Source organism: Falco biarmicus, chromosome 11 (genome assembly GCF_023638135.1).
Source record: "Falco biarmicus isolate bFalBia1 chromosome 11, bFalBia1.pri, whole genome shotgun sequence".
NCBI classification, from domain to species: Eukaryota; Metazoa; Chordata; class Aves; order Falconiformes; family Falconidae; genus Falco; species Falco biarmicus.
The window spans coordinates 2956642-2984465 of NC_079298.1; the positions used below are offsets into that span (position 1 = coordinate 2956642).

The 27824-nt window shown below is 45.6% G+C and overlaps 1 long non-coding RNA gene across 3 annotated transcripts in view; it reads left to right on the forward strand.

The window, feature by feature from the left end:
• The window catches only part of LOC130156650 (uncharacterized), a 92415-nt gene that overhangs the window by 50637 nt on the left and 13954 nt on the right, over nt 1-27824 (forward strand). For all 3 annotated transcript variants that reach the window (XR_008824540.1, XR_008824539.1, XR_008824541.1), the window contains 3 exons: nt 6724-6816; nt 20223-20350; nt 22348-24972. This is a non-coding gene — a long non-coding RNA (uncharacterized LOC130156650). The remainder of the gene's footprint in view (nt 1-6723; nt 6817-20222; nt 20351-22347; nt 24973-27824) is intronic.

Here is a 27824-nt window from a genome sequence, read left to right on the forward strand (position 1 = left end):
TAACTAGGTTTTGAATGTTTCAGCTGAGTGCTATTAAAACAGGTAAACAGGAGTAAAGCAACACAAGGCTTCCGTTTGCCTATAGATATTAATGGCAGAGTGATACTGACCCAAGTCTTCATTAGAACTTCCAGTTTTCCTACAAATGGTGACAATGGATAACATTTACAGCCTCTGTTTCAGTTTTCAGGTAGGAGCTGTGTGTATTTTTTTTCCAGCTCTTCCAGAAGTCAACTATTCGTTGACTTACTAAAATACGTTTTTCCTCCCTGCGAATCTTGCCTCCTTTTGCATCCTTTCACCAGCATGATTGCCACAACTACCGAGACTGTTTGCAATGGAAGTCTACGTGTGCTGGACACTTTTGTGTGGCCTGGATGCTGAAAGACCTGTTGGTTCTTAACAGCTTCACTGTATCTGCTGTTGTCTTTTAAATGTTTTTTGTCAAGGCTGGCAGAAGCACTTGCTTGTGTTCCATGTTTTGTATTTCATGGGAACACTGCTTGAACAAAGCACGCAGCTAGAATTTTTTGAAAGGAATAGTTATTTTGAGGGCCTACATTTCCAAAAAAAACAACCCCAAAACCTGTGGAGGCATTTTTAAAGGACCGAGGACATATGTTACCATTGTTCAGGTCGGACAACCCAGGCCTGTTAGTTGAAGCTGCAGAGCAACTTTAAATTGTCCTGGGAACAAGGAGGGTGAGAAAGAAAACAAGCTATGCACAAACAAGAAGCCAGGTGCAGAGCAAGTCCTGGGAACCGCGAAATCAGCACACTCTCCTCGGCACACTCTGGTCGGATGCCTGCAGCATGCCCACCGATCAGCGACACGGACGCCCACGTGGCCAGAGACTTTTATCCAATCACCTGTGTGTAAAGTCGGGTGGGCGGTTGGTTTAAGTTATAAATATAACCTGTTTGTTTAATAAAGTGAGCACGGCTTGTAGCCATATTGGTGTGATTGTCGTGACTTGGCTGACTCTCCACGGGGGACCCTCTTTGAAAACCAACCAACCAACAAACAAACCCCACCAAAAAAACTGAGAAACTACATGCTGAAAAAGTTGCAAGCTGACCACACAAAGCAATCAGTCATTTTTGGAAATCTTGACTAGCAGTATTTTGGCTTGTTAGGCACATCCCAGTTTACATGTATCAGTGCTGTATCCAGAAGCCAATATGTGATTTGATCACTGAGAATTAAGTCAATACACAAATGTGTAGAAAACTCGGCCAAGGGGAAAAATCAGTCTTTACAGCAGCCGTGAAAAGGTGCTGGCTTATTTATTTGCATCGTCACTCGAAGAACGTTGGCAGAATCACATGTAAAGTATTAAATAGATTGTGGCTGAAAATTACATTGCAAGTGCCTGAGGCAAGTTTTTCTGTTAAAAAGTAAAATAAAGCAAACACAGGAAAGAAGGTCTGGGAGAAGGAGCCACAGGAAAGCAGTAAATCTGCAAAACAGAAGGGTAAAGCACACTGTCCAAAATACCTCATTCGAGATTTATGGTGAACAATAGTTAAGTACTAATGAAACAAGGCACTCGGTCTTTAGCTGACTTCACTTGTATTTAATGATTCTCCTTGGACTACAAGATGAGACCTTAATGATCTTAGTGTGTAGCTAAAAATTAACTTCAGTAATCTATTCTCAAGCCTCTTTCTGTCTGGAAAGCTTGAGAGGAACGTTGTTCTGCAGTGAGGGGAGGATCTGGTAGCGAAGCCTCATGATGGCCCCGCTCTTAGGCTGCGGCATGGAGCACAAAACGCAGCTTCTGCAATGGCAATGCTGGCAGAAGTGCAAACAAGGAATTACAGTAATCCTATCTAGATGTTATTAAACTGTGCAACTGCTTTCAGAACAGCAAGGGACCAGGTGGGATTTAGTCCAGGAAATGTTTATAGGATAGCAAAAGATTGTTTCAGTTATATTTTAATATGCAAGGCTCTTACCTCTCTTCTGACAAGCTTAACTCCTTGACTTTTTGCAGATGTGTAACATGGATATAGTAATCTCTGAAAATATGTTCTGAGTAGGTAATTATTTTCCTAATTCTATAAGGATAAGAGAAAGAAACCTAACCTTAGTTATGGTTAGGATTCTGGTTTTGCCAGTCAGAGCTCCCCTTCCTCTAAAACATCATGTACAATCTTTTCAACTGTTAAGGGCCTGTCAAGAGAAATATATAAAGATGTGAAGTAACAAGTGGAATGGCAACATTGACCGTTCCTCAGGATGATCTTGTTAAAAGATACTACTGACATACATATTACAAGTTTTTATGGAGAGGGATTTTTTGTAACTGTTACATCAACACCTATGATCATTGTAGCAGAAGAGACCCAGAAAGATTGATTTCTTCTGCAGGTTTTGAGTCTCGTTATTTTGAGCACTTAATGCTGTGATGTTTCTGTCTCTCTGTTTCTCAGTAAGGCTGTTGCTGTGCCTTATGCACATGGAATCCCTCCCTGAGTCCAATGGGCCAGCATCCATGACCCGGGCTAGGTGTGTGGGCGAGAGCTCTGCTGGTCTGGAGCCAGAGTTAGTATTCCCTCATTTTTTAAAGATAGTATTACAAGGAAGTTATTTTTTTCACTAGGGAAATAGGATGATAAGGCAATAAAAGTGGTGAAGAGACCTGTTACTAATTGTGGCAAAATGTGTACATGGAATAACCTTACCTAAACGTGCCGAAGTTGGTTGTTCTGAGTGGAAGCTGAAGGTCAGGAGTATACTTCAAATTGTTCAGCTGGCCAGGAGTTAAGAACTGTGTCCTGGCCAGCCCTTCAGCCCTAAGTGAAAGTACCTTCCTGTGGTGATGCTGGTATGGACTTTGGTGAAGGCCCACCTCTGGAGTGACAGCTGGACCTAGGTGAGAGCTGCATGCCAGGGATGGACAGCTGGAGAAGTCAACATGAGGTTGAAACAGGACAGGTAACATCAGAAAGCAGGAGAAGACAAAGGCATATCTCAACATTAGCTCTATAATTGTTCTAAAAACTGGTTCTTTATTTGGGCAAAGTGAGAAGGATTATTTGTAGCAGCTGAATGACAGCCTGATTGTTTTGATTTGCTCTGGCAAGAACAAATATATAAGGACACGTTAACAATGGGGAGCTCTCAAAACACTTGTGTATGTGTGTGTATAGGATAGTGCCAAAGAGACTGGGCATGTGCTCACGCGTATGTGCGAGGCAGCGAATTCCTGCCACCAGTCCTGGGAACCTACAGTACTTTGTCTCCAATCGTGCAGCCTCATCAGCCTTGGGCATGTGGGACATGGCTGTTGGAAGTCTCTGTGGCAGTGTAGTAGCCCCCAGGAAGGAGCCCTGGGTCTGGAAATGGAAGCTGCGAAAGGTCTGCTGTTCCCTGCTATTTTTGCTTGTTCATCTGGTCAGCGCCAGCCTATTTCGTGGGCAGCTTGTGCTTGTCTCAAGGTATTTGGATTTGATAATCTGATCAGTGCCAGTCTGTTCTTGGCTTCTCTGTCCACCTGCTGACTCCCTTGTGTTACCCTTCTGGTGCTCCATCCATCTGTTAAGAATTTACTTATAAAATGCATTAAAATAAATCACTATGTTTTTATATGCGTAGGTATCCTGTTTCCAGCATTTCAAAAATTGTAATAATTAACTTTGTCTGTTAGTAACAGTATCATAAAGTCTTTCATTTTGCCATTAGTGATTTACAGGGAATGCCACGATGCTTAGAAAACAGCCTTTTAACATTCAAATTTGGTGGCTTTCAGAATTCGTTTTATACTTTGTTGTCGGGTAATACAAGTTTTCAGGCCAGGTGCACGTGCTGAACACTGTTATCAAAGAAATATATTCAGATAGAGGGTACAACAACAGCTTCCATCAAATTACTGCTTGACTGTAAAGAAGATCGCAGCTGGGACCTGGGACAATGGAAACACAACAGATCCAGACATTTTTTAGTTTCTGGGCTATTGATTTTTCCATGGGGGAGGATGGGATGACCGTGCAAGGAGAGAGGACTGTTTTTCATCCCCTGCAGAAGCTGTTCGGAGCATTGTTTGTACCAGCACGAGTCATGCGAGAGCTGCAGGAACCTGAACAGGCTGATGCCACCACCCCAGCTGCTCAGGCAGGGCCAGGAGACCGGGTGCTGGCTGAGACCTGCCGCTGATGGGCTGGAGGCCACGGGGGAGGCAGGCGGTGCTGGACCTCCTTCCCAACCTACATGGAGCTCCCCTGAGCAGCGGGAGCAGCGCCTGATGGGATGGCTGCTGAAGGTGTAGCTCTGTAGCCATCAAACCGTGAAGATGCAGGAGAGGAGAAGGACATACTGGAGGCAAGGTGGAAGCTGGTGATGGGCATGCTGGCATTTGGAAGCTGCTGGAAGGCCATAGGGAAGCTTGGCGGCTGAGTAGCTCGGATCCCCCCATGCCCCTTTGCGTGGGTTTCTGCTGCTCATCACCATCGAGCTTCCAGCCCTTTCCAGGGACTGACCCTGCAGGGGGGCAGGCTGAATACAGCGTAGTCGATGCCATTTTATCTTCTTGTTGAATGCTTGCGAGCTGTAGTTTATTTAAATGAAGCCTTTATCTGTGACATACCAGTTAAACCATAACGTTATGGGAAAAGAAGGGCGGCTTGGCTGATCCAGGGATTAAAATCTTTTAATGTTATGTCCCAGACAGTGAGTAATGTGATACAAAAAGATTCCAATGCATTCAGCAAAGCCAACACAGCAAGACCTGAACAAACCCCAGAGGACACCAAAACAACCATATAAGTAAAATATAGGTCAGTGTTTTCAAATTTGGTGTAAGTTCTTTTTGTCTAATTAATCTATATCTATCAATATGTTAATGAGAAGGAGGCACAGAAAGCTGACTGCCACTGAAAGGTCCCCAAGGCTGAAAGAAAACAGTCTCAGCTTGTGGCTAATTATTTTTTTCCTTAAAATTTATTGCTCTGGAAGATAAGCAAACATGGTGTTTATTTGACCTATGCATCTTGTACCAGACTCTTTCCAAATACCATGCTTTAACACCACAATTAAAATTATAGAGAAAGAAGAAAATGCTGCTGAAAACAGCAGCACAACAGTGAAGAAAAGAGATGAAGATGGCTTGAAATTACAGCAGTTGCTGCATCAAGATGTTCATCACCCTGGTCCGTGGCCATGCAAGATACGGGCTGAGTTTCCAGCCCTGGTGATTTTCCTCACGGGTCTCATGACATCTGCTGTTTTCTTCTTGAGAACCCAAGCCTGGAAGTGTGTTGCTAAAGGACAGTCTCAGCTTTCCTTTATGAGGTGCCTCTGCCTTATTTTCCAGGGCAGTAAGGCATGGCTCTGGGACCCCAGGGTGGTCTGCAGTGGCCATCTGCTGCCCTTGTCCGTCCTCTGGCTCGGCCAGCCCCGCACGCCTGGGCAGCATCGGCCTCGGTGCGGGGCTGTGCTGAGCAGGTGGCCCCACGGCCGGCACGTCACGTCACCGCGCTCATGGGGCTGCGGGCGGCTGTCACCAGGCGCTGTGGCTACCCATGCCTCATGTACAGCTGTACTTCCCTCACCAAGGTAGCCTGTGATCCTTGGGGAGCTATCACGATATCTGATTTATGCAAGAGTCTGTAATCAACTTCTGATGGTTATTTCTGTAGCTGATAGGAATGTAAAATTTCAGATAACAAATATTAGTAATGATAAGCGAAATCTCCGATAAGAACACCCCCCCCACACTAAATGGGAAGACTCTGCTCTGACTGCTGCAGCGCCTCTGCCCCTTGCTGTCAGAAACTTTCCTGAAAGATGAATTTGTGGAATAGAAGTAGTCTACCAAGACTGAAAGTGTCATCACTTGACACAGACCTTGTTCTTCCCAAGCAGTTAGGTTGGTTGTGTCTGTGTACGGTGACTCCGTTTAACCTAAGATGAGTCAAAGAGGGGGGCCTTTCTGGTTTACGTTGTGTTGCATCTTTGGGAAACCAATTTAAAATTGATGCCCAGTCAAAGCTCCTGGCAATGATGGTGTTAGCTACTGCACACAGCTGCTCCCACTAGTGACTGACACGGGGTCTTTGATCATTTTGTTGATGCTTTTGAAATGCACAGCTTTTCTTCTTCCACGCTAACGGCTTTATAACTGATTCATAATCTCACTCTTCTGAACGAGGTTAAGGTATGGCTGAATATGTTGCTGAGTAAATGGCTTGCTTGGTGGTGTATCTATTAGGCTTGAAAGAAATTATCACTGACTCGCCTAAGAAGAGGTTTAAATTTCATATAATAGAGGATATACATCCCGATGTGCATGCTGTTTATAATGCATTGGTAGAATTTATTATAGGAACATCCAGACCTCTTAAACACGCACTAAATTTAACTTTAAAGCAATGCTAATTCAGGGGGAAAAAACGGTAAGCATCATCTGTCGTCAATTTGATAGTCTGTGATATGTGTAACCAATTGTTCTTATTTACATTAATTTGCATTGTGAAAAGCAATTTTACAGTTTCAGTCAGACTTAATAGGCAATTTGCAGCTCACTGCCTAATGGCGTAGTTACTTAAGCCTGCCCCCAGGGTGCTTTCTAGACCTGTTATGAGACTAAACCTTTTAAATGTTCAATTGAACATCTTAAAAAGTCAAAAAGTCTTTAGCTATTAGACCTGGTTCATACTTGCCTTGTCATATTAGATATTATTGCTACAGATGCCCTTTGATTCAGATATTTTTTGCCCTAGACTGCAGAAGTGGTGATTTGATTCTACAAAACACTGTGGCATGAATGGTTCCCCCTGCCCCCAGAGGCACTTTGATGAAGGAAGAAGGTCAAGGTAAGAATGTCCTGGCCAGCCTTGCACCGTGGCATTTTGTGGATCTACTAACTTCATTTAATGACTGGCTTTTCACCAAGGCTTCTCATCATAATGACACATTTCCGCATTTACGAAAGCATGAGGCATCTTTGGTAGGTGTGATAAAAGCTAATTTTACAAGAAGACTGAATGAAAGCCATTAATTCCCAACAATTTTACTTTGGGCTGAAGATACTGGGGCAGACCAAAACCCAAAATATCCGACACTGGGTGACGCTGCAGAGGTTGTTGTGGTTTTTGGCACTCTCAGAGCACTACCCTAGGAAAGGTTCTTTGCCCCAGCAAGTTACATTAGGGGATTGCAATTCTTCTGATGATATGTTTGGTTGTTGAAGAAGCACTTTGAGAAAGCATATAAGCAGTCCTGTAGGGAAGGTCACTGGTTCAGAGTGTTGCAGATGAGGGACAAAGCAGCAAAGACCTCAAAAGACAGAGCCTTCTTAATTCCTTACTCTGGTTGCATGCAACAGGTCACGGAATGTTTTAAGTTATGTATGATAAGAAAAATGCAATGTACCCGAGACTGAAGCAGGTTGCTGACGGTGGATGGAGTGAGCAATGATCGTGGTTGTATGTCTGGCCTTTGTACCTAGTGGGTCATGTGGAAGTGTCAAGTGGGAGTTAGTTTTGTAGGAGTTACACAAAAGATAGGGTTGGGATACTCGCTCGTTTATGTGAAGATATTGACAAGTTTGAGATCACAATGAATCAAGACCTATGTTGTAGTTTGACAGCGATCCTCTTTCATATTCAGCAGTGTTCATTTCCAGCACGCTTCCAGATGTTGAGATACTTGTTTCTAACCCATGCTGATATCACTAGATATATGCACTTCACAACAGATTATGGAAATGTGTGAATGTTATTGGATTTCTGTCTTCTCTAATATGCTACAGCAACTAAATGGCATTTTCTAGGAAAGAATATTGTGCCACACTGAACTAATGTAATACCACCATCCTTCTTCTTTAGGGGTCTGCTTTATTTCTACAAGAGGGTGTTTTACTTCAAAAGTTGTCACAATTCACTTCACAGTAGTATACTAGAGAGATCCAAAAAAAATTGCTGTAGCTCTGTGCTGCTCGGCATATCTTGCTTTTGCAGCGTTGTGCAGAGCGTGGAAAGATAGTCAAGGAAAGTCATGTATCAAATCACGCCATGTCATAACGCAAAAAGTCCCTTATCTACAATGAGCTCAAAGTATTTGAGCCTGTGAATATCCCAGCCGGTTTAGCAAAAAATAGCTAAAGTAGAATTATGCTTTTGTAATGTTTTTCAGCTAGATCTGGCTAGTTTGAGGCCATCTGAGCTTTGTGATGCATGGAGGTGGTGTAGATAGCCTAGGCAATCTGGTACTGTCTATATTTGTACTTCAGAATAGCAGTGATCTAACCTATTTTCAGTTTTAAACCTTTTTTTTTTTTTAAGATGGCCTTTGCTGTTTTCTCACTGTGACATAATTAAAAAGCACAAAAGTTCAGAAATCACAAGTGTGAGAGGTTGAAGACAGCCTTTTAAGATGGGAGCTATAGGACATTTTCACAGCACTAGCATGAATCTCTGCTGGTTTTCAGAGGTTTGCTTGTAACACAGCTAATATTTTTAGCTTTTTATGAAGAGGAGTGACAATTACAGATGCACACAATGTGAACTGTGTTCTGTGATTAAGGTGGTGTTAGACCTCAGGCAGGAAGATAGCTGGAGCTGCTCTCCCTCCACCCTTGCCCTGGATGGCCTTGGTTAGGGTCTGACTTACCCCACTGGGGCCTTGCCAGAGCCCAGGAACCTCACAGGTGACTTTGCTGTTGTCCTCTCACATCAGCTACTACTGGGTAATCCTGCTGCAGAGTTTGCCACAAAACCCACCAGGGAATAACGTTTCTTTTCAACCTGCTCTGGGTTGTTCCTCTGCACTTACCAAGAAGTCCATACCTAGTGGTAAAGGCTGGTCATCTGAGACAGCCACCCACGACTAAGGTTTGATTTGCTCCCCCCCGACCCCAGGGTGTCCACTCAAAATCCTAAGGGCATTAGGAGCAGTCCCTGCTGTTGACCACACATTTTAGAAGAATGTTCTTACGGAACTGCCGCGCAGTCTTTGTTCTACTTCCCAGACACCCAACTCTCTGCAAGTCTCTTGTAAGTCAGTTGGCTTTTGTGTTTCAAAGTCTGTATTCTCCAAAAGGCAGAGGTAATATTTAAGAAAATAAAAAAAACACAATAATGGAGGATTTTGGACTAGTTGAGATCTTTTACCTTTAAATCAATGAATGACAAGGACAGTTACAGTTTCTAGTTTGCTGCAGCACAGTGCAGACTCAGAGTTGTTTCTTGTTTATTAATGTTTAGTAAACAGCAACCTGCAGATAGAAGATGGTACTTTACAGACTAGTGCTGCTATGTACCATGCTAAGACTATTTTTTTAATCTTTCATTGATTTTTGCAAGATGGGTTTTATCAGCTGAGCTGCATACCCTCTAGGTTCATGCTGAATACTGAGTGTATTCATTAAAGCGTAGAGAAGAACTCAGGAAAGACATTAGTCCATTAATCACTTGCACGTAATGACCTTCATGCCTGTATCTCAAAGTGGCCAGCCATGTCAGCCTAAGTAGCAATGCCAAAACACGTTAATTCTCAGCCCAGGTGACACAGGACAGCGCACTCCCCGGAAGTGGCGGCAGGAGGAACAGCGTCTTGCGAGAAACGGGGTGAGGGTGCAAAGAGATCATCCCAAAGCGTAGAGGGTATGACCAAGAGCAAAGAACCGCAGGAGCACGGTCAGTCCCAGCTGTCCCTGGCAGCCCCCGCCACTGTGCCCATCAGTGCCTGTGCCAGACCTGGCCCTGGCTGCGGGACCTGGGGGTGCCCGTGGGGGCAGCACAGTGCTGGGAGGTCCTCACCAACAGAAGAAAGTGATGTTCTTTAAAATGCTGATATCCAGAGAGAGAGGAGTCTAGAATTCTGACGTACTGAAATTAACTCCTGTACAGATTACTCACAACTTACTTGCACAGACTGTTACGTGTGTAGAGTCCTTTTCGGTGGCTAGGAATGATAATTAAGGCAAAACAGAAATCAAATGAACAGGCATGTTGTGCTTTCAGTGATGATGCCAGTGTTTAAAAACTGTGGTTACAGCATAGAACAAGGCAGAACATATTTCTTTAAAAGGAATTACATACAAAAGCATGAAAACTTTTCTGCAGCTATTCTGATAGCAGAGTGCCAAGACTGTCTGCAAAACCAGGACAAACAACTGTAAGAAGCTGTTCAGCCTGAGTGAATTTTCTGTTGGTGCTGGTGCCTTGTCCTCTGCTGCTGTGAGAGTGGGCTGCTCCAAACGTGGTGGGACCTTGTGAAGAAGAGACTATGGCCTGTTGTAGCTGCCAAACCCAGCATCTCGTGTTTTTCTTCTCCTTTTCCCCTGTTGTGGTGCTTTGGCAGTGCTGGGAGATATGTTACAAATTCAAATCCCCAAGTGAACACAGGATGAGTTATCTCATGCCAAGGACTGATGCTGTCAGTGGAGGTCTGTTGATGTGGGCTAGGTGTGGCAGGGAGAAATGAGGGGAAACCTAACAAAATGCTGACCTTTCACTGTGGCAGCATCCCAGGGGAATCCGGAGAGGGCAGTGCTGTACCCTGGGCTCACACGGGGCTCCGGGCAGAGGCACCGGCAGGTGGGAGGGGCTGGACAATACCTGTCTGCTGAAATAAGCATGGCCTTGAGCACAGGAACATTGTCAAACGGGGCTGTCTGTGGCTGAGATCACTTCTTTCCCACTTGAGTAGGAATGCATCAAATTGCTGCTAGGGAACAGCCTATGAGCTGTTTAAGTGATATAAAAACACTTTTTAATTTTTCCTGAAATGGCTCTGATACACTGAAAATCCTGATCGCACTGACTGCTTTTGATTTACTTTTCTTTCTCATTCTTAGTGCTGTATACTTTCCAGATAACTCCAGTGTCTAATTTGCCAGTTCTTTGTTTTCATCTACCAAATCTCTGCTAGACTTTGAAAAAAAGAGGTGACTCTATCAGCTTTGTTGGCAAGGTTTAGTTAACTGTCCCCAGAACACCCACATACGAGCAGCTTGTCTCTGGATTTTTAGTTGACTGCTGAGAAAGCTGCTTTATGACAAAAGTATGATTAATGATTGCTTTTGCATGTTTCTTATAAATGAGATGCTCTGTCACTAAATAAATACAGAAATAAATGGACTGGGTATAAAAGAACACGTTTTTCACCAAAAATGGCATCCTTAGTTGTAAATTTTAACAGATGTCATGAAACCAAAGATACTATAATCTATTACAAAAAGCCTTTGAAGTTCCATTTTAATTAACTTGCAAAGGCATCAGGACTCTCAAAAAGTAAATGGTATGTGAAGTGTATCTCCAGGACCGCTTGAATGTAATGAGGATGCGATGGGCGTGGCTGGAGAATGGAAGTACCAGAGAACACAAGCTAAGAGCAGTCACTACTGTGGCAAAGCATAGCTGATATTTAGCAAAGCAACCCTGGCGTGGAAAGCAACTGTGAAAAAATTCCTGCCACTCCCTTAAAAAAACCTTGTTCCAGCAGTGAAAGAGGAAAGGCTCTGAAGCTGAGCTTAACAGAGGCAGGGAATGGTATATGCTGGGGTAAGAGTATGTTCACATAGAGATGGTGAATGTCATTTAAGTTGTTTTTCCTGGGTGCTCTTGCTCTTGACCAATGTCAGTGGCTCACAGCACACTTGTGGGTTCCTGTCCCCACTGCCCAGCACAGCAGTGTGGGGCAGCGGGGGCAATGTGGGGCAGGATGTCCGCTGCCTGGCCAGCTGGACCTGCCCCGCACTGGGTAGCGCAAATGGGGCCTGTCAGGACTGCTGTAAAAATAAATGCTGTGAAGCTGCCCCAGAAGCAGCACCCTCCCAGACCAAAGTTCCAGTTGGCCCCCAGAGCCAGGTGAAAGCAGGAACCCCAGCACCAAGAGGGGGCTCAGCATACTTTGCACAAAGAGGTAAATACGCCTTGAACTTCTGATGATGGTGATGCCTGTGAACCTCAGTCACATTATCTCAGGTGGAGCATGAACTCGGACCAGCCAGAACTAGGTCTGAGACAGTTTTCAACTTGTGCCCTTCCCGCGCCGCCCAAGGTGGATGTTAGCATTGTAAGGATTGCTGCGTCTTTGCAGCCCTTGGGCCAGCTCCGGGGCTGGTCCTTAGGAAACGCAGCATGGCTTGTTCGGCGCGTGAGTGTTGGTGGGCAGTCCATCGCACGCTGCAGACACCTTGCAGCTTTTCTTTTCTGGAAAGCTCTGACTGAATGAAAGGAGACTGGGGCTGTAGCAGCTTTGTCTCCAAATATTTTGTATTGGCTACGGATGGAGCTCCTGCTCGCTTTATAGCATCGCTGTTTTTTGAGTGAAGGTAACCATATGCTGTATTTTCGTAGCATGTGTTTCCATGAGATTTCCGTACCAGAGCAGATGGGCATGCTCCAGTATGGCAGAATTATATCTCTGTGGCACCGCTATGAACCCCAGTGTGTAACCACGGAGTAGATGGCACTTCATGTTTGTGTATGATAAGCATGTTTTAAATAGGTTTGTGATTCCCCTAACTAATATAAATTCCAGTAATATCTGAAATCCCAGTTGCATGCCCACTACTCACTGGCTTTCCCGTTCTGTATTATCATTCTTTTTGCTCCTATTGATGCCATTGTCGACTGTGTCACTACTAATGCATTATGGAGGTCTTCCAGCCTGGTGTAGATAGACATTCTTACAAACTCTTTACTGTGTACTTGGTCATCGAAGCTCAACGAAGCAGCAGCACAGCAGTCCCAGGTGAGTCTGTCACCAGCTACACCTTGTCCTGCCCATGTTCAACACCCTGTTCCTCTACAGACTGTGAATAGCGGGCAAGTCATTTCGAGGCGCATAGTGACCTGATTTCTCCTTATGGTGGAGTTAATCCCCGTGGGCTGTGAGCTGGCCCTTGCAGCCCAAGGCCCCGCTCCCTCGCCGACGGTTTGGCACTGCTGCTCTGCACTTTGCAGCCACGGTAGGGGAGCGGGCACCGAGGCAGTGGCACAAGGCACAGGTAGTCTGCAGTAGAGCAAAGAGAACGTGAGCTGCAGCCGTGCATTGAAACACCATTCAAGCAAGGTATCTACAGTCCCTCGAGAAGCAGCATTGCGGCATTCGATGCCCAGTTCTGCTGCCTGCAGCTGGCTCCCCCTGCCCGGCCCGGCCCTGCCCGCCTGCTTTTCCCGCTCTCTTTGTGGCTGGTGTTTCCTTGGGGGCCATCTCCACTGACCACCCGTACGTGCAGACGGTTTTCGTTCACCCACTCATTTCCTGTTTTATTTGATTCTCAAATAATGCTGCTCAAGCATTAAAATAGTGTGATTAAAAATTTTTTTAAAGGGCAACATGACTGCTCAGGGGTTTGCAGGGGAGAAATAATGGGATGAATAAATGGATGACTGGTGGATCTGAGTTTTAAACACAAAAAACCAACCAAGTTCCCTCTGTTACAAGTGTGGGATTTAGAAGGTCTCATTCGGGGGTTTATCTGATGGGGGGGTGTTTGCTTGTCTCCGCAATTTGCAGCTTGATCCCCAGTGTGAGGTTCTGCAGAGAAAAAGCTATTGTTTTGGGGTCCAGGAATAGCAAGCGGGGCTGGATCCACCAGAACAAGGTGGATTTTCAGCGTGAAGGAAGCCAGGCAGCACTTGCCCTTCATCTGTATTTGAATGTGGGCTCTCGGCTAGAACAGAAGCCCTGGAGAGCTGTCAGAGGATTATCTCCGCTGCTCTGCAGAAGTTCAGGGTATTGCCACCAAAGCAGCCTGAGCCTCCGATTTTATACCAACTTAGCCAAGATAAAAATCAGACTCGGCATTCCTAGCCTCTGAAGGCAGCCTGATAAAATTAGCAGGAGTAATTTTCTGTAAAAAAGTGTTTTGATATATTAGCAAAAGCCAGAAGATTAAATTCAAGGAGTAGGACTTGAAGCTACGTTTTCTCTGTTGGTGTAAACAGAGATCATTACACTGAAACAAATGGAAGTGCTCTTAATTTACACCACCTGAAGGACTGACAAATTCCTGTTTCTTTAGACGCTATAATGAATAGACGTTTCAGGGGTATGAGTTGAATTCAGGTACAAACCTTAGCCTTTAATTTCCCGCCTGCTTCACTCTGATCACTCTAGCAGCTGGCTTTATTTCACTGCAGTTGTTTAAAAATTAATAGTGTAATACACTCTAGTCAATCCTTCCTACCGAGCAATAATATTTTTTGTAAATTTCATTTTTGGGTTTTAGGCTGACATCCTCATTGTAATGCATCTTCATTCTGATTTCCACCAAGTGCTTGGTATTGTGAATTATGTGGAATTTTTAATGGACAGGCTTCTCATGTAAATTTTGCAACTCCCAGTAATCAGACTCACCCACATGCGAAGCGGGGAGCAGGAACCTCTGTAGTCATCAAAGGTGCAGATTCAGGCAATGAAGCAAAGCTGCATTTTCCCGGAGAAGCAGGGGGAGCTGCCCTCGAGTTTGCTGTGTGTTACTGCGAACAGCTTCAAGGCAAAGTTCCATTATTTCTGACCTTTCTGTCCACCACACAGCGCAACTGTTGCCATTTGGGACAATTTAAGGTACTTCAGACTGTTGTGTAAGAGTCAGCAAACCATTCTAGCATCATCATTAGCTGTCCCCGCAGCTGGCGTGGAGTGAAAGCAAACACTTTCAGGCAATTCTGAGCAAGAGTTCCTTCAGCATCCTTCTATTTTCCAGTAGTTTGATACCAAATGCGAATTTCCGTTTATTATTGTACTGAGCAGGATACATTTCTCGGGTTTTTGTTGCTATCTGCCACGAACCCAGAGAAGAGTACATTTATTTGAACCTATAATTTATTGGCATAACGACCAAGAATTAAAAGACCAGGGATAACTGGCAACAGCAAGTTTTTTGATCTTTTTGATCTAAAAACTCCCATTTTTTAAGGTTACTTGCTACGTGCTTTGCTGTACCCAACAGACATAGTTTGGGTCTCTGTTAACCTGCAGTTTAGGTCAAAAAGAACCACAGGAAAACTAAGAGTTTGACCAGCAAGAAACAATGGCGAGTTTCTTACAAAGTGGAGGAGAGACAGCAGGAACTGCTGCTGTGGCTCACGGGGCCAGAGCCTGCTGGGTCACTGGGAAAAGCCCCACAGCATTCCTGCAGCTTGCTTGGGCTTGCCACGCATGAGCCTTGTGCCCATCCCACCTATTCTTAGGGCAGCTCTAGCTCCCCACCCTGCTCAACCCCCTCCTGGCAACCCCATCCCTGCCTTCAGCTCTGCCGTGCCAGTTTGCCTAGTGCAGTGCCGCTTCGTTTTGGAGCAGTGGTGAGAGCGATGGCAGCAGTGCTGACACTGGTCCTGGGTGACGCGGGGGGCACAGGGACCTCACCTCGGACCCAGGCCTGAGCCAGCAGAGCATGGTGAGAGCAGGAAGTGCGGAAGGGCTGGAACGCCGGGCTAGCCCCCACACTGGGTGATGCTGGCCGTGAGCATCGCTGGCTTCTGCTGCCGACGTGGCCGGGAACACAGGCGCCCTGCCATTGCACGCCTTTGCTCTGCTGACCTGCCCGGCCTTTCTCAGTCCTCCCTGTTTCAAAGTGCGTATTGTATTTACTGCCCTGTCATAACTGGAAGTTTTATGAATGGTGTCTTCAATAAATTTGACTGTTAATGTTTTCTCCATCCTGTTAGGAAATACACTGTTTACAGATGATTACATTTTCTAAATGACCGCATTTGCTGCTTAGCCTTTCAGTGAAATGCCTGGAAAAATGTGTTTCTGTAGCCTGCAAGGGAAATAACGGGAAGCCCCTCCCTCCCGGTTCAAAGAGGCTCTCAAAAAACCACCCAGTTTTTAGCACTGGATTTATCTCAACAATGCACAGTCATTTAAAAGCTTCCTGAGCTGTTTGTGCTTATGAGGAACGTTTCTAATGCAACTTTAGAGCATGCAAAGTGAATATGTCTAGCTTGGCAGATGGCTTGAAGAAAACCTGCTTAGTTCAATCATTAGGTCAAGCCAAATAAATTTCTACCTTCTTCAAAGAAAATCACTAGTGAATGTCGAGGCTGAAGTGATTTTAACTTCCTTGACGTGGAGGATTTAGTTAAATCAAACAATAATAAACAGCCAAGAGATGTAATTTTTGGTTATAAAAAGAGTTCAGCAACAACACGTTCAAAGACAAAATAATTCTTGCTATTCACTGCATCATAGTATTTAAATACTTAGGGCATTAAATATTAGTAAGGTTTATTTTTAGGGGCAGCTGACAGCTCTGGAGCTTAGTCCCCAGTCTGTTGTATCCTTCAGTTTCAGAGGAACTGTGCAGGAAATTTTGTTCTTCAGTTGGGCTTTTCGTTGCATTACAGATCAGTAAATGGCAGTAAATTGAGCTCTGGCGATGGAAAGGTCGCTGCAGGGCATTTGGAAATGAAAGGACTATTTTGTGTCTCATTTAGAGACTTTTCTTATATATTGGTGTGTGTTATCCAGTGGCCAGGGTAATGGGCCTCAAGAATAAAGTGTTGTTTAAGTAAAATAGCTGTGGTTTGCGGGGGGGAATAACTAAACCAGAAGTTCTGAGAAGCAACTACCATGTTCTCAGGCATCTGAAATGTATCTGCTACTAAGAGCGAAGCAATTTTTTCTAATACCAAAATCCCAGTTTGCGAGGATGCTAAATCATCCTCAGGCTTAACACAATAGTCTCTTGGCAACTGCAGGTGCTTATCTTGAAAGATTCATTTTTACAACAGATTGAATTCTCAGAAAAGAGGCCAAACATAAAGATGTTAGAAATCAAAGCGAAAATCCAAACGGGTTTTGAGGCTTGATTTTGTTAAGCATCCAAATGTTTGGATATTTATTTGAAACTTATTCAAGCTGCTTAAGTCTAGAAAACTGGTAATAGGCTGCATCCTCCCTGCTCTGTGACTGAAAGTCTTGGCACATACAGTTCCAAATTGCATTGACCTTTTTTGCTGCCAAATTCTATTGCGTTTTCATTTCTAATTTACTGTCCAATCCAGCCCCAAGGTCTCTAGCTTTTACTACCTTTCTAAGTTTCTGTTTCGTATTCAATACGTGCTTTTCTGCCTTGCTTAATAGTTTTCATTTTTTTTCCCAGTTAAGTCTCACCTTATTACTCAGAAATCTAGGGACTGACATATGAGATCAGACTGACAATCCATCCGCTTTGTTATCCTTTCTTCTGTAATTTACCACTGTCAGATGCTTCAGAAGGCACGGGAAAAACCACGAAAATGGATCATTATGGGAACCTTTGTCCATAGGAAAAATCCAGAGTATATTTCTATGCTAATATAGAAGGTTTTATATCCTCTTCCATAATACCTGGCTGAAATAAGTGTTTTGTCTGAGCACCTATATACATAGCTGAATTCTATGAAATGTTCACTCTCAGCAATATCCATTGGCAGTGAGTTCCACAGGTTTATTCACAAGATTTTCTGGTTGTTTCTGCCTACATCTTTATTTCCTCTGATGATACTATTATTTATTTTTTACTGGTTTGCTAATTTTCCAAAGTAGTGTCACTTGTGATTCTCATTAATGTGCTAAATGTCACTTCCTTTTGAGCAGCAAGGAGAATGCTACGTAAAAAGAATTACAATACATATTCTTCCTCTAATTTTTAGACTATATTTGCATAAAGCATATTTTAAAGTATACTGTAAAGGCTTTTCTTCTGAAATCTGTGGTTGGAATTACTCACCTCTTTCTTCCTGGCAGCTCTTTTGCATTGCTATCTTCTGTTAAGTAGCAAATTTGCAAAGGGAAAAGTATCCATGTAAAAAAAACATCTTGGCATGTTTCTCTTTCTTTCTATTTCCTCTGAGTATTCCTGATGTAATTTCTTTAATTCACTCTTAGTGATGGTTGCACCATTTTCCTGAAAATGGCAGATGGAAAGCACCATACTGGGGGTGAAGGAGGAGGGCACAGGGCTCGGGCAGCTCCTCCCTGGGCTGGGCATGATCAGGGGTGGGGGTCTCCTGCACTGCTGACCCCTTCACCCTGCCATGGGCCACAGCGGAGGCTGCGGGTGGCTGGTCCTTGTGGTGGCCCAGGAGGGCAGTGCGGACCCCAGCTGCAGTGCAGACCCCAGCCGCAGTGCAGACCCCAGCCACGGTGCAGCCCAGCCCCGCGGCCGAGGAGGACCCGCCACTGTCCTTACCCAGACCCACCTCTGGTTCCTTCTCTTTATTTCTTCATTTTACCAGTCCAGGCTTGCCAGCCATGCTGGACTGGCGGGACCTTTGCAAATCTTGGTGCTACTTCTCACCTGTCACTCGGCTTGCTTTCTCCATATTGGATGCTTTTGATCCATGCTTGGGATTTATCAGTTTAATTAATCTAATCTCTGCATTATCATCCACACTAACTGACATAATTCCTGACAATGTTTTGTTGATCCCTGTGATTCTGAATGAGAGTGAAGCTATGTAGCAGCATATGGCAGTAGTTCTTATCTGTGGTGGCTAAGTTTAGCTTTTTTTTAGGCCTTTTTCTTTTAATCAGAAATGTATATTTGCTTAGAGATTAGGCCATCTTTGTGTGTTTCCGCATTGATAAAACTATGCTTGTTAATGTTATGTAAAATCCTATTGTGTTCCCGCAGACTTTTGCAGGAGCAAACTTCATGTGCGACATCACAGGGCATCGCTACAGGGAAATGCACAGAGAGGTGTGGTGCACAGGCCCTTTTTTTTTAAGTATTAAAATTTGTTGGGTTTTTTTAAGCGTTTGCGGAAAGAAAAATACTATTAAAAGAAGTATGTGGCTAGATTAATCCAGGACTACTTCCAGTATTGGCAGTGGTATGGTTTCAGACCCTCAGTGGTTATACCTGCAGTAATTTTAATTGGCTAATGTTTCTTTAATTACAAACTGCCACTGAGTTGTGAGTTGCCATGATAGTCCTGTCTTCCAAGGATGCGCTGAAGCGTTTTGGATCCCAATGCCTGGTATTTATGAAAGGTTTTTATAGTACAGACTCAGCAGTTTGCACAGTTTGGTGAATTCGTTTAGAGTAATTAGTGTAACACCAGGCTGGATTTGCAAGTCTGTTTAAGCCATTTCTGCTTCAAGTATATCAAACGTTAAACACCTCCAATACAAACATTGATTCGGTGTGGATTATTTCATGTATTCTTTCAGCTCCGCTGTAACCAGTTGGTTGACACAGGTCCTGGTTGTTCCTTAGGCTTGGCGGACCAAGGGCCTGGCCGTATCCCACGTGGGGTCTGAGATGGACCCCTTTCCTCTGAATCGATGACTTTCCTGGCTCTGCTGATAGAAAGGGATGAGAGCAATTCTCTGCTGAGCCCCAGCAGCCAGTAGTGCAATATGCTGTACCGCTCACACCATAATGGAAACCCGTGTTGTTGCTGTTGCAATGTGCTGTGCTACACCTGCACACCAGTGGCTTTGCCTTCCCCTTATCCGGATTCTGGGGTGGTTGTTTCTGTTGGTGACAAAAGAACCAGTCAAAAATTTACTCCTATTTGATTTATTTTTCACTTGCAAAACAGAGAATTGGTCTGCATGTTTTTAATACAATTCTTTTCCCCAGGGATGGACCAGTTGTATTCCACATCTGTTCTCTGGGGTGTGCAGAAAGCCCTACAGTGCTATCATAGTCAGAGAGCATGAAGAGAGGGGTTTTTTTGCAACTCCTGGTCTAGATTCCCTGTTATTATTTTTTTTTTCCTCCAGAAGTAATTTTTTGCCCTTGTTCACCTAAAACAAGTGACAAGAGGATAGTTGAAACTCTCCTACCTCTTATGGGTGTTCTACGTGCCACCCCAAGTAGGGTGGCTTTACTGCTAGCTCCGAGTCAGTGTTGATCCCTTGTACTAGCCAGCTGATCTGTACTGCTGAATTGCCATATTTCTCTGGACACCATCAGAAATTGTGTTGCTTGTGCTCATTACTCCCTTAATTTTCACAGGTGAAATGATTCAGAGGAGCTGAGCCACCTCTTTCGGCTCGGAGGTAGTCCACCCAGGCAGTCCTATTCTCCCCTCGCCCATAAGCAGCTGGCACTAACGCAGTCTGGCCTCTTGGTCGCTGTGGTATTTAAGCAGTGGCCTGAATAACTGGGTAGTGCTTTGCTCCGGAACATCAGACTGTGGCCGCGTTTTCCCTGGGGCGTGCTGTGAGGCTGTACTGGTACTCTTTGTGTATTGATTTTGAATCATACAAACAACAAAGCTCTTCTCAAATTAACATCTTTTTCTTGTTTTCTCCTCACCAGTAGAACTGGCCAGAAAAAGCAAGTGGAAGAGTGATGGTTCAGGCTGGAGCGCCGGGGCCTGGGCAGTGCGGGCAGGAGCTGGAGGCACGCAGCCTTGTGCCAGGGCGGGAGGACCGGTGGGTACGACGCGGGTAAGTCCAGGAGAATAGATGATATGAGACTTGATTAATGTATAATTAATTAGAATGTATTCTAATTAGTGTCAATCAACGTGCGGGTATGGAAAATAGGACCGCTAAATAAGACTTGCTTTTTTTTTTAATGAGATGACAAATGTGGTAGATGGGGAGAGTATTGATATGCCAGCTGCCCATATGGCATTTGCTTTGACACCGGTGTGACATCTGGGGTGGAAGTGAGATGCTGCTGGACTGTCACGTGAGCTGGGCTGTCAGGTGGCAGCTGGAGGTGGGAGGTGAGGGCATGGCCATTACCTCTGGACAGGGCTTGGCCAGCACCCTCCAGGTGCTGGGGAATCGGGGGAGGCGCAGGCGGCACTGCTCGGGTCTGGCTGGTGTGGAAACCCTGTGCTGAGCTGTGGCCGGTGCATGTGGGGGAGGGGGACCACATCGGGAAGAGGGACCACACAGAGGAATCATGGAAGGCCATGGGTAGCAGAGGGGTAAGGGCCAGGAGAAGAAGACGGGCACCGAGCGCCTGGAAGGGGTCAGCCTGCTGAATTCAAGGATAAGATGGGCCAGGCATGATTTGATCTCGGGCTGTGAGTATGAACACAGGGAGCAGGGGGTTGATAACAGAAAGCTTTTCAGTTTAGTGGACAGGGATATAAGGAGATCTAAAGCTTGAAGCTGAGATAAACACACATTTTGTCTATGGTGGAGGTAACTTGGTAGCTGGAGCATCCTACCAGAGGGCGATGGCCAGCTCCTTGTTGCCAAAATGTCTTAATGGAGATTGGTTTGTGGTTTTCTGAAAGGGTGCTCTACTTGGAAGGGAATTAATTAATCCTGGAAAGGTTTATGTCCAAGCCACAATGGATGCTCACAACAGCACTTCTTGGCTACGGAGCCACAATTACTTGCTCCAGTTAATTTTGCTGGAAGCAGGATCAGACCCTCACCTGTGGAGGAGTGCAGAATGCCGATGGCTGTCGCGGTGCTGTGGCACGTGGGCGAGCAGCACTCATGTCTGTGGCTCTGCAGCTAATCAACACGTCAGCTAAAGCGAATTTGATTTTGAGAAGTCTTATGGACCCCAATAAAGATCAGTAATCATTAAAATTAACCACACGCTGATTTAATCAACATATAGCTTTGTTAATTACCAGCTCTTTCTTCGTGTCCATCTGTTTTAAAGATTTTAGTGAACCTGCAGCAGATGTTCATGTAAATATAATAAGCTGGTTGCCATGTAAATATAAAATTTGCAGGATTGTTTTTGTAACAGACTTCCAATTTATTTGTGCTGTTGTCAGTATCACGTCTTCAGTGGCTTAAACACAAAACTGATAACTTTGTTAAAATCCCCATTAGAGACAGTCTGTGCTACCAGGCTGTCCCTCTGCCTGGCCCTGCCGCCGTGTCCTGCTCCTGTGATTTGTGCCCAGGAACTGCCATGTAGAACTGAAATAGGGCCCATCTATTCACGCTGCCTTCCAGGGTATAAAAAATAATTTCTGCACTCATGGTGAAAGTGATTCATTCATTGTGAGCGGTGTAGGTGGGGAGTGGCTTGTGCAGCTGAACATTGGGTTTCCAGCTTTCCCCTCGGAACCGGGTGCCAGCAGGGAGGTGGGTCCGGCGGGCGGGGGAGTGGAGGGGGATGCTGGCGCATGGCTGTGGGATGCCTAGGGGAGACAGCAGCAAAACTGGGCTGCCATGACAGTACAGAAAGCAAACTGGCAAGCATTTTAAAATCTAAAAATGAATACCCTGTGGCATAAATTGAAAAAAACCCCAAACCCCTAGATTTTACTTTGCCACTAGTGACCAAATGGGGTGCATTTTGCTGGATTAATATTTTTCTTGTGAAACAGAATCCCCAATAGAATCGGAAAAAAGGCATGAAAAAGTGCAGAAGAGCTATGTTTTGCTGAAAAAACTTCACAGTTTAAGACTTAGCTTTTGAGTCTACAAGCCGAATAGCAGAGGTTTTTTTGATGTGGCAGCATGTGGGGCTTTTTCTGTGTGTGGGAGTTGCAGACTTCGCTCCGTGGAGATCTTTTATCTACAGGAGCATGGCTCTGGGTAAGTTTCTTCACCAGCAGTGTGCGGCAAAGGGGTCACGAAGGCAGAGTGTGGGCATGCAGAGGAAACCTCTTCCACTTCCATCCGTGGGGAGGGGGAGGTGGCTGCCCTGGAAGCGAGATGTTTCTTCTCTGTGCTGGGGAGAAGGTGCCCAGCCACAGCCCTGCCAGCACAGGTGCCCAGTGCCCTCATGGTGGTGGCTTTTCCCTGCGCAGGGGAGAGATGCTCTTCAGCAGCTGCAGAACTAGGCAGGAAAACCTGGCTCTGAATATGTCTGCATTTGGTCTTTGTTGGATTAAAACTGTTATGGAACATAATTGCCCAGGTTTCCTGTGTGACAGTAGCCTGACAGCCAGTCTTGTACGGTGGGACTGGACTCGCGGTGAGGGCGTGAAGCAGAGCAGCCGAGGGCAGGTCCCGTTTTATCACTGGGAAACAGGTGCTTCTCTAAGGGAAGAAAACTGGGAGCACTGGGGGGCACCGGCTGCAGCAAGTCATTCGAGTGGTTCGTGCTGTGGCAAGGACAGGCCAGGACGGGTTTTGGCAAGGTGGTTGTAGGGATGCAGTGTGGTCCTTACACTCATGAGGGTACAGCCATGAGCACTCCTAACGCACAGCCCGTCCATCCCTGGAGTGTGGGCTGCCACCTCTGAAAGCGGGTAGTGTTCCCAGGTGGCAGTCCGTTCTCAGCTGCAGATTAACCTCATAAAAGGCACCACCAAAACCCCCCAGGCCCTCACAGGGATTAATACAATAGGTTCAGATTGTGAATTCAGAGAGGGATCTCTTTTTTTGTTACGTTTGTGCAAAGAAGGCCATGGTTGATAGAAGGGATTCCTAAATATGGCTGTGGCATAGTTAAGTGATAATAATCCCAAAGGCAATGAAACAACAAAGGAGGAAATTCACTGTTCATCTGCAGACCGTGGAAAACCACTGATTCTCAAATTCACTTGGCAACGTCAGCCATGTAGCTATACGCCCCCTTTAAGCTGTGTAACCCCAGCGTCCCAAGTGGAGACGTCTGCCTCTGAGCACTGCGCCTGGAGTTGTGTCTGGAAAGGGATGAAACCCCATGGCACGCACGTTGCATCGTAGTCCCACCAGCTGGCAGGCAAGTGTCCCTGCAAGGTGGTGGCAAGAGGGGACCACCAAGAGGCACAAGCACCTTCAGCACTGGTGGGACAGGCTCTTAGCTTGTTTGCAAAGCCTCCTTTAAGACGGATTTTAAAGTCAATTAGAGATGACCTTGTTGCATAATGGGAAAACTGACAAAATGCAGAATTGCAAATTCATGTTGTTTGTCTAGGTATTACATCTGCCTTCAGAGAATAATTAATCTGATAAATAACAGAACTCCGGCTTCAGATTGGGTGTTTCTCTAATCCACTGTATGTGTTTATTTCTCCCAGTGCTCCGCAGGTACACCCACTGGGTACGGACGGTGGGCAGGATGCAGACCCTTGCCCCAACCTCCCCGCTCCAGGCACTCCTGCAGCAGCCCCAGGCGGGCTCCCCATCCCAGGGGACGGTCCTCCCTCTGCTGGGGCCCCAGTGCTGGGCAGTGAGAGGCTGGGAGCTGCTGGCTGCCGTGAGCCTTGGGAATTTGTCACCACCAGCCCCTGCTGCAGTCCCCCCACAACACTCTCCTCTGTCCCTTTCAGGGCCAGGCAGCTCAGGTGTCCCATAGAAATACCACAGAGAGATGTTGCTTTCTGCTGGCTTGTCTGGAGCGGATCCCCATGTAGCACACACTGACAGCCTGCCGCAGCGGCAAGCTGGGTGGCTTGCTGACAGAGCTACTGATGGAGGCGCGATGGAAAGTGCGAGCCCAGCTTGGTGCGTGGATTTGCCCACGGTTTGAGGCTTCTGTCCCAATAAAACATTCGCAGCCTGGCGCTCATCGGTCCCTTGCATGAATTTATCTTTGTAAGGCATTATCCAGCAGCTGAGTCTGCATGCTTGTTGGAGGTGACATGAGAAATGAAATGTGTGTTTTGGTACTGGTCGGGGGAGTAGAGGGAAAGATGGATCTTAACTCAGAGTTTCCTGCGGAGAGCTGGGTCTGGAGTTATCTTTCGTTTACGTCTGCACTTGAAAAGAGCTCTGCTTTCTGATTTCATGTCTTTATTTTTTAGCTTCTGAGGATTTTGGTTTCATTTTGCTCTACATTGACAATGACTTCAGGAGCCTGGAGAGGAGGATGAGAGTGCACAAAGGCAGGTCATTAAACAGCTCTCTTCAGGCACCTATTGATCTGCGCGGTCCTTGCTCTCACATTGGCCAGGTAAGGCACTGCTGGCATGAAATTCCCGTTCATGGTAGAAGATTTACTGTTTTTCAGGGAGTGGAGCGTAAAGAAACAGACACCCGCAAGTGGCTGGAAAGCTCCAGGAGCAGAGGCTGCAGCCCCCCACACCCTTCCCAAGACAGGCACAAGGAAGCGGAGACAAAAGGCAAGGTGGAACTGGGCAGCGATCCGGCGTCTCAGCAAGGGCAAATCAACACTGGCAATGAAGAAGAAATTTAAAGATGATAGCAGCAATGTGAGTGGAATTTTATCTAAACCAAACTCATTACACTGCTTATATAAAGCAGTATTTTTACAATTTCAAGTAATCTTTGCACAGTATTTACTAGTTTTTCTATTGTTTTAAAATGAAAAATCTGCCCTTCTTGACAGAACACAGCAAACGGTAGAGAAGCTTCTACTTCCAACAACGATTGAGTCTTACTACGTCAAATCTTTAGATTTCAGATGACAGAGGAAATTAATAGCAAGAATAAAATCTTATAATTGAAACTGAAATGAAACTAAATCTTGTAGATGGGATACTAGCTTGAACTTCAGTCTGAGCATCTAAAGAATCACTGTGCATATTTTAATTCTTTGACTCTTCTCCATAAATGTTTTGACGTGCTCAGGAATTTATCTTCATTATTAAGACTGCTAGATCATCACATACTGATGAGCCCAAAGTCAAATTTTTTACTTGCCGTTCACTCAGAAATAGATTTCCAACTGAAAATCTACAGTATGGGCTTATTTCTCCCATCAGTCACAAGAAGCGCAAGCCTGCCCAGGCGGCCAAAGCTGCTCTGTGCCTGCCGAGGCTGGGAGCATCCTCCATGCCGCAGGCACTCGGGGAACTGTCCCAGTTCCCACCAGGAACGTTTCATTTTTATTACCAATACAAGCAAGCTATTTGGTAAGAATATGGCACTTCTATAACGTATCTGAATATTACTCCTGCCTACAAGCCCTGGTATCTGTTCTTTTTAAAAATATGTTTTTAGTTGTAGAGCATACTGGTATTTTAGTTAATAGATTCAGGACCTTCCCTTTTGCAACTGTTTTTCTTCAACCCTGTCCTTTCAGATGTTGCATTTCTCTTGTGTATATAATTAAAAGATGGCCTTAAATGCTTAGGAAATGCAAGGCTATGAAATGGAGGAGGAATGCCTTTAATTTTGTGCCTTTGTCCCATGATGATGTTACACGGGTTGAGAAGTGAACTTCTTACCAGTGTGAGTATGTGTTTCTGGTCCCGGTGTCTCGGGTGCGTGGATGCCGAGCCAGTGCTGGTGAATCGTCTCTCTGACGGCACAGCTGCTGTGCAAGGGCAGGGAGAGCCAGCGCTGGGCTGGGGTTTGGTTTCCGAGGGCTTGGACCAGGCCCTACTTTGGTGTTCCCTACAAACACTCCTTGGTGATTTACTGGGATCACGCTAAGCCTCTTGCCATTAGAGAGGAATTAAAGTAATTGTGGGACATAATGGAGGAAAAATCCTTTAGTATTTCCTTCTTTATAATTCATATTTCTATAATATCCTTTAATTTCCTCTAAGCTCCTTAAGTGCCTATGAAGAGTTCAGATCCTTTCTACAGTGTTTTATTATTGAGGTGTGAAATGCGTGCGCTGCCGTCAGCGGCATGTGTGAGCCCTCCCGGTCCCTTTCCGAGTGGCCATGCTGGTGGTGGGGCCGGGCTGTGCAGCGTGGCGAGGAGTATTTCTGTGTCATTGCTGCTTGTAAGAGGACGCATGAGACACTTTTATTTGCAAGCAGCCCTTTTGCACGTGAGTTTAGGGTATTACATTCGCATATTTGCAGAAAGCAGTATCGCTGGGTAACTTTCGTTATAGGTCCATATAGGTTCATTGGCATACAGTAAGTGTTGCTGTACCTCTGCGTCATGTGTGCATTTATCAGCCTCTGCTTGCAAAAAGCGAGCAGGGAAGCTGCAGTTGCCAGGGTTGGGTAATTTTTCTGAGTAAGCGCAGAGCTCTGAGCCTGGCGGTCCCTGTCATCCTCTGCCTTGCCCGTGGGGTGGTACGGACCACTGGCAAAGCCGCTGGGATGGCAGCGCTGGCCCCGAGGAGGGGCTGTGGTTCCAGCTGCCTGCCCGCAGCATGCCGGGCAGGGGTCCGGGGGGCGCTTGGCTCATCCCCTGCTGCCAAGGTGGGAGGTGCAGGGACGTTAAGGCTGGCAGGCCCCTCGGGAGGCCCTGCTATGACCAGCCCCTGCTCCCAGCCATGGGTGCGAGGATGTAGCCTGCTCCTGGAGGCTCCGCTCCGACCATCTCGGGTCTTGGTGCAGGTCCCCCAGCTTGCTGGGCAGCATTGCCCTCTGGCTGGGAGCCCCTTACTGCTGTGGTGCTCCAGTCCCCATCCAAAACTGGTACCAGTGTACCCATCCCTGGCATGGCTTGCTGTAAGCATCAGCTCACAGTGTTTGCCGCCTCGCTTGGTGTCAAGGACCAGCTTCAGGTCAACAAAACTATCACAGACCTGTGTTAGTTTGCCCAGACCTGATGAAATGCATAGGATTTACATGATGTAATTCAGATCACAGTCATTTCTGATCAATACCTGGAAGATTTTTCTGTTTTAGCGTGCACTGGCTGCAGTGCAAAGCCCTGAAGTTTGGTGCTGGATGACTACCAAGGTGTTGCTGGGGTGGGTCATCTTTGTCACTAGTCCTGGAGGTGGTCAGCTCCTCAGCAAAACACAGTAACAGCTACTAAATATTCTCCTTCTTGAGGCTGAACGATTTACTGCAGTACTTCTTGATGTTTATTGCCGATTGGAATTTAATAACACCTTAAACATTGTCCAGTTAAACCACTGATTTTAATAATATATAGCGCTTTTAAATTTGAATGGCAGGAACAGGTTAAATGTCTCTCTGTTGGGAGATGTGTGGATTATGCGGCCAAAGTGTCTATTATGGCCCCCTAGTTTGACCTTGTGTGTAACAGAAGCTTTAAAATTAAACCCGCAAATCCTCCCTGAAGCCCTTTTCCTTGTTTAGAAAAATCCCTTTTGATTTATTCGGAATTGTTTCATTTCTTCACAAAGTGAAGCTGGTTTCATGTGCGAGGCTGGAGTCCTGTACTG